Genomic DNA, 6,789 nt, shown 5'->3' on the forward strand with positions numbered 1-6,789 from the left:
ATAAATTGGCTTGTCTTTTTTGCATTTCTAGATTTGGAGCACATTTGTGTTAATGTTTGTGCTTTTACTCTAGTTTTCTACGATCACACTGGTGTGCATATTCTGTTGCTGACTGTTAACATACTATCACTTTTCGCACAAGACTCTGCATGAAAAGCAAATAAGCAGTATCCAAAAGTATCAAAATAAATATGGCATTCACAGTAGTGTCTAAACTAGGACTACAAAACAAGTTTAAACCGTCTACATTGAGACAAAAGTGATCATTTTACGTTTGAAAGGTTACTGTTGTTACATGAGTTTAACACAGCTTTGACCTGGAAGTGATGCCGAAGATATCAAGTCATCCAAATTTTTGATTGTAGCAATATTTCTGAACATGTTTGCATTTTTATATTCACTTACACACGATACAGACGAGGCATTAGAGTCTATCAGTACTAATACAGTATGGGCTCAGTGAAAAGATGTGAAATGGCCTTTAGCCAGTGTTCTTCCTTTGTCAGTCTGACTGCCAGATGATACACAGTTTAGCTGAAGGACAATAGTCTTTCACTGCAGACCTGGAGAATATATTTTCTGCCGTTTCCTTGTCTTCCTTGGGATCACATAGCTTTGGTGTACTTAAATGTGATTGTTTATGTGTGTGTCAGTTGTAAAGTAGGACCCAGGTTTTTCACATTAACACTGACACAGATTTTCCCTCTCCTCTAAAAAGACATTTCTGCTGTTCTATTTTTGGCTGCAGACTATATATGACAATTATCATGTGATTCTGAAAGGCCCCTGTATATTTCTGGGTATACAGGGAGTATAATCCGTTCGTATTTAATATGGCACGTTCATATGCATTTGTTTTTGCTTGAGTGTGTAATTAATTATTATCAAAGGCGAGGGATTTTTCCTGCTAACTTTGATCCATCTGTGCAATATGGCTGACATGTGAAGCTCACAGCATGCAATTTAGACTTTCTGTGGCAAAGAAAAATGAAAATTTGAGCACATTTAAACTGTTATTTTGATCATGCAGGTTTATGTAGCTGTAATAGAGCCATGTGGGGACATAAAACTCAATTTGTTTGCTGCGACTTGAATGAGATATTTAATACCAAGCCATATTTGGTCTTCCATTGGTGTCAGCTGTACTGGAAAATAATTTGTTTGAGGTTTAGACATTTGGGATTTTCACAGCTAAAAGCTTTCTCTCTCCACATATGAGCATGAACAGGCAGCACCATTTGAAGAGCTTAGGAATCACTTCACTGCTGCAAAAGAAAACCAGTTAACTTTAGAGGCTGAGAAAGCCTACAATTTTCATTGTGCACCTGGTCCAAAGGAGGCTCATACAGCTGTTTACTTTTCCTCTAGGCTGGTCTGCTGCTGTCTGCTCTCGCCCTGTGGGTGTCAACTAGGCTCCTAAGCCCAGAGAACTGAGGGTGAAATTGAAGCTGATGTATGCAGACGTGAGCTCCTAAGATGGACACAACACCTGCCTGGTAGCTCTGAGCTCAGCACCTCCCCAGCACTAACTGCCTCAGAGAGACCCAGCAGAGTATGTAAGTGTCTGTGTATGTGTGTGTGAGATGATGCTCATACAGCTCAGAGCCCGTTAAATGTAAAATGAAGGGAGCGAACTGGGAATGTGACTCAGCCTGGGAGTGGATTTCAAAGCCGACAGCTTCCACAGAAGCTTCATGACATCCATTATTTATTGAGCTCTCTTTGACACATTCAGCTGCTTCTTTTACCTGCTGCTTTCAGATGGCAGAGGAGTGCAATCCCCTTTACAAGCAAATTGATGCAATCAGCAGAGGATGCAGTGCCCAATATCTGCTCAACTTACATGGCATTGTACCATTTGAATTATTTTAAATACAGTACTGCAAATGAAAACACATTTTCAGACAGATATTACTGTTATACTGTGGACCTATATAAAGAGAAACTGCAGCACCTTCCACATTAACCAACTGCTCAGTAGTCTCTGTGGACATCCTTGAGTTGGCATCATACAAAGGAATTAGGTTTTCTCAAATTGTCTACTGGCCATATCTAGCTAGTAAATCCATGGTAAAATGTGCAGCTTGTACGGCAGTAGGTATGTTGTAGCTGGCTAGCTCACTTAAGATATACCTAACAACTCCACAGAGCTTGGGACTGAGCTAATTTGAAAGATTTTATATTTTATTTTAAATAATTTTAAAATGTAGCCCTAGGCGATCTCAATCACTGCTTATATGTGAGATTCTTTCAGGCATTGTGCTTATGGATGGCATGGTTCAATTCAGTTCAAGGCTGCCTGTCTGCTTTGTGGATTCCTTTGTTTCTCCTGCTGTGGTGGTACAAACCAGGTAGACCAGTCTCATGGCAGTGCATAGCCTGACCTAACTAGACTCAATTCATATCATGAGTCTGGTAACACGCCATTGGGGTTTCATTCAGATAATGCAGAAAAAAATAATACCCCTGCATGCAACTGCAAAACACCTTCAACCAATCAGAACCATGTTGACGTGAACAAATTCAACTCAGCTAAGCTCAGATTACTTTTTCGCTGTCACTCTTCTATCAATCACTGCATAAAGCCCACCCTAACAAGTTGATTGGTCCAGTAAATATGCTGAGTTCCCAGTGGATAGACTCAAGACAAACATACTGCCACAAAGATTTTGTGTGACTTACTTCCAGGCCAGGTGGTTAGTGAAATGGTCATGAAATCTCATCAACTTTTCGTACACAATTCATGTACATGGTCTGTTTGTTTGTTTGTTTTTTTTTTTTACACTTGTCATTCCACTCCTCTTGTCTTTATTGTCTACTGCTGGAAGAAGACAGTTTCTTCATTTTACATGTAGGAATCATGGCACATGTTTCTTATCACCTCTGGGGGTTGTCTCCGGCCAGTGAAACCACTCTCAGTCAGTGTGAGCTTTGATATATTCTAACATGCACTGCCGTTTTAAAAAGGTTCAGGAAATGACATTGTGTGCGTGACAAATGGCGTCTCCGCTCTTTCTTTAGTGTTGTGTTTACCAGACCTAATAACGTTGTATCTTTTGGCTGTTGAGTGTGCAGAAATCTGGGGATGTTTAACAGTTCATGAATATTAAACCAAGCTCCAGCTTTAGAAGCTGTTTACAGCAGCTGTAATACACAAGGTGAGGGTTTAAAATGTTGGTGCAAGTGCTAACATGCCCAATACGATTTGTTTATTCAGGCAGTTTTGGATCATTTATACAATCTTTAGGGATGTCATCTACATCAATGTCCTCAGTCTCTCGCTCTCTCTCACTCTCTCTGCAAATGCCAGTCTTTTTTAGCATGTACACATGGCGGGTATTGTCTTCAAAAGCGAGGCTGTTTAGTTAGTCAAATGTTGCCATTACCTGATGAAGACGTGCAGTGCTTACATTTAGGGAAAACTCTCCCTCTTGGAGGTCAAGTGGAGCAGAAATCTGACTTGAGCAAAATAGACCCAACCTCTAGAGCACAGGTGTCAAACTGATCCGTGAAAGGGCCGCTGTGGCTGCAGGTTTTCATTCCAACCATGCAGCAGCACACCTGACTTGGCTCAATCAATCAACTGAACTGCCTTCACGCAGTCATTTCAGGTGTCCTCCTGCTTGATTGGAACAAAAACTTGCCAGCCACACCCACTGCATGGGTGCTGCATGGTTGGAATGAAAACCTGCAGCCACAGCGGCCCTTTCACGGATCAGTTTGACACCCCTGCTCTAGAGCCTCAAAGTTGAGACAGTTCTGATGATATTTCTATAAAGCATTCTTATCCTAATCCCTCTCCTGCGTCATATTTTATACACTACAATGGCTTTAATATTTCAGGATGTTCTGCAGTGAAAAAACACTTATAGAAGGATTTTAAAATGAAATGAAACACGGAACTTGTTAAAATCATCCCTCATCACAGCTGCCAAACCACCAGACTGAAAACTGTCGAGCCCATCTTTTGTTGCACCAACATACTCATGCGGTGTCATTTTCATAGACAGACCCTTCACAAACATTATACGATGACAATAGTTCACAACGGAAGGAAAAGTGTTTTCACACTCTGCAGAATTCATCCCCAGTCAGCAGGCAGAATGTTGGCCAGCCTCTCTCCTCCTCTGTCTCTACCTGTCATCTCACTGACCCGCCAGGAAAAATTATATGATGGCAAAAACCTCGCCACCATTTCCTGGTTCACTGGATATGACTCTGCGCTCCAGTAAATCTTTGCTGTTCATTTCTGGTACAATTTTAACTGTCTGCTACTGAGAAGCGACAGTGTCAACTAGCATGCTGGCAGCAGGTGCAGCACATTAACCACCTTTCCGTTTTCCGCCTTCCTCCTGAGGCTAATGTAGCTTGACAGAAACATGCAACACATAAAGATTTATCAGGGTTTGGTGGCGATGAATGTTCTGTCTAACAAATGAAATTGTGCTGAATAATCTCAGAACATAAACTTTTTTAGTTTGTTGTGTTACAGAGAGCGTTGAGCAATGGAAAGAGTTGTGAACCAGTAACACCATTGTGTGATTACATAAAAAGAATAACCATAATCTAAAGTTTGCTTTTACAGAATAACTGCTCATTATAGTAAATGACACAGCACACAGTAGTATTGTGATCACTTACTATAAATGCCACTTCTGTGGGCTCACCATGCCTATGGGGTCTATGGGGAGCCAGACAAGCAAGATCTATTCTGCCTATTAAACCGTGCCAGTGTTAATAAACCCTCATTAGAGCAAGCTTTCCTGCACAGGAGGTGATGCAATCGTCTATGCTCTCACTCTCAGCAGCCCTTGGCATTTCAACACAGTGGGCACAGATGCATTCAAGTGCTTTTTAATCTTCTACCAATTTTCATCAGTACTACATCAGGTCTGGTTTTCTAGAGTCCATTTCAGCTTGTTACCCGCCAGCGAAGTGACCTGCGTTTTGATCAGCCATGCAAAAGCAACATAAACAAGACTTGTGGGCCATATGTGATGTCCCCCAGTAGTATCTGAGGCATTTGGTCAGGCCTTTTGGCCATTTGGTCACAAGTCATCCTTACAGTATACAGCTGGGCTTGAAAAGAATCTATCTATCTATCTATCTATCTATCTATCTATCTATCTATCTATCTATCTATCTCAAGCTACAAAAAGCAACTAATCAGAGTATAAAAGAAAATGTGTATTTAGTTCAGATTAAACAAACAATATGCAATATTAACTTATAAACTGGGCGGCACAGTGTAGTGGTGGTTAGCACTGATGCCTCACAGCAAGAAGGTTCCGGGTTCAAATCCATGGGCCGACTGGGCCCTTCTGTGTAGTGTTTGCATGTTCTCCCTGTGTCTGCAACCCTTCACAGAACAAGTGGTTACAGAAGATAAACGAATGAACTTATAAACCAGTTAGCCATTGCCCTCCCTTTCTTGTCAAAACAACAAATATGTGTAGAGTGAGTACTGGTATGTCCCTATATGCACTTACTGAAGACATTATGTTGGATTAGCACAAGCAAAGAAAATAATTATTTGCCGCTGCAATGTCCTTATAAGGCAGTTTGCATGTTCTCCCTGTGTCTGTGTGGGTTCTCTCCCGGTACTCCAGCTTCCTCCCACTGTCTAAAGACATGCTGGTTAGGTTCATTGGTGATTCTAAATTGGCTGTCGGTGTGAGTGTGAATGGTTGTCTGTCTCTCTGTGTTAGCCCTGTGATAGACTGGAAACCTGGGTCTGGAGACCAGGGTGTACCCCACCTCTCACCCAATGACAGCTGGGATAGGCTCCAGGCCCCCACCCCGACCCTTCACAGGACAAGCTGTTACAGAAGATTAATGAATGAATGAATGAATGTCCTTATAAGTCTGCCTTAATACACTGGAAGACAGACATTTCTTCAATTTCTTCAACAAAGAGTTTATTTGAGTTTATATTTTATTTTAGCCACAGTGTGCTGCGTGTTACAAAATTGTCTGTACATTTGTGATAGAGCTTGTGCCTATTTGAAACAGTACTGGGAGCTCTGTTGTCGCTTGTACTTATTACAGGCGTTCGTGTTTCAAGAAAAATGAAGCAATAGACTTCTAAAAACTAAGCTTGTACATGAAAATTTCCCCAGGGGATGATGGTTCTTGTTCCACTTGACTTGCAACTATAAGGCACAACCACACTGCAGCACTGAAGAAAACCTCTTAGCACGTTGACGTGTTGAACTGCCTATCTCCGTGCGTTTGTTGTGTATGGAGTGCATTACAACATGTTACATATCTCACAATCATTCTGTTTGAATCATTTGAAAGTATGTTCCTGTAGATCAACCAGTCTCCTTTGCAGTCATTCCCAACAGACCTGTCATAATGCTCCCAGCCCAGGCACTGTACAACCATCTTTTGGTGAGATCACACTTTATCAATATGGTAATAAATACTCACATTTCAAGACACCCAACAGCTGAAATAAATAAATACAGTGGTGTGTGTGATGTGGAGCACACAAAGATAGCCAGACTTCCACTTGCCCTTGGCCTGCTACAAATGCATCTTTAATTTGTCAGGCGAGATTTCAAGAGATTGAAGGATCCTGTAAAATGTTGTTCTCTGATGAAACTCTCATCAGCATTCCCAAAGACAGAGCACACGATCAGGCTGAACTGTCCTCCATGCTGGACGATGAGTCCGGCCCCCCTCCATGGTGACCTGAAGGGACTGAGGAGCAGCTTCAGTGGCAGACTGCTTCACCCTCGATGTGTGAAGGAAAGATACAGAAGGTCTTTCCTTCCTGCTGCTGTT

The sequence above is a fragment of the Chelon labrosus genome, assembly GCF_963514085.1.
Source record: "Chelon labrosus genome assembly, chromosome: 4".
In the NCBI taxonomy this organism is placed as follows: domain Eukaryota; kingdom Metazoa; phylum Chordata; class Actinopteri; order Mugiliformes; family Mugilidae; genus Chelon; species Chelon labrosus.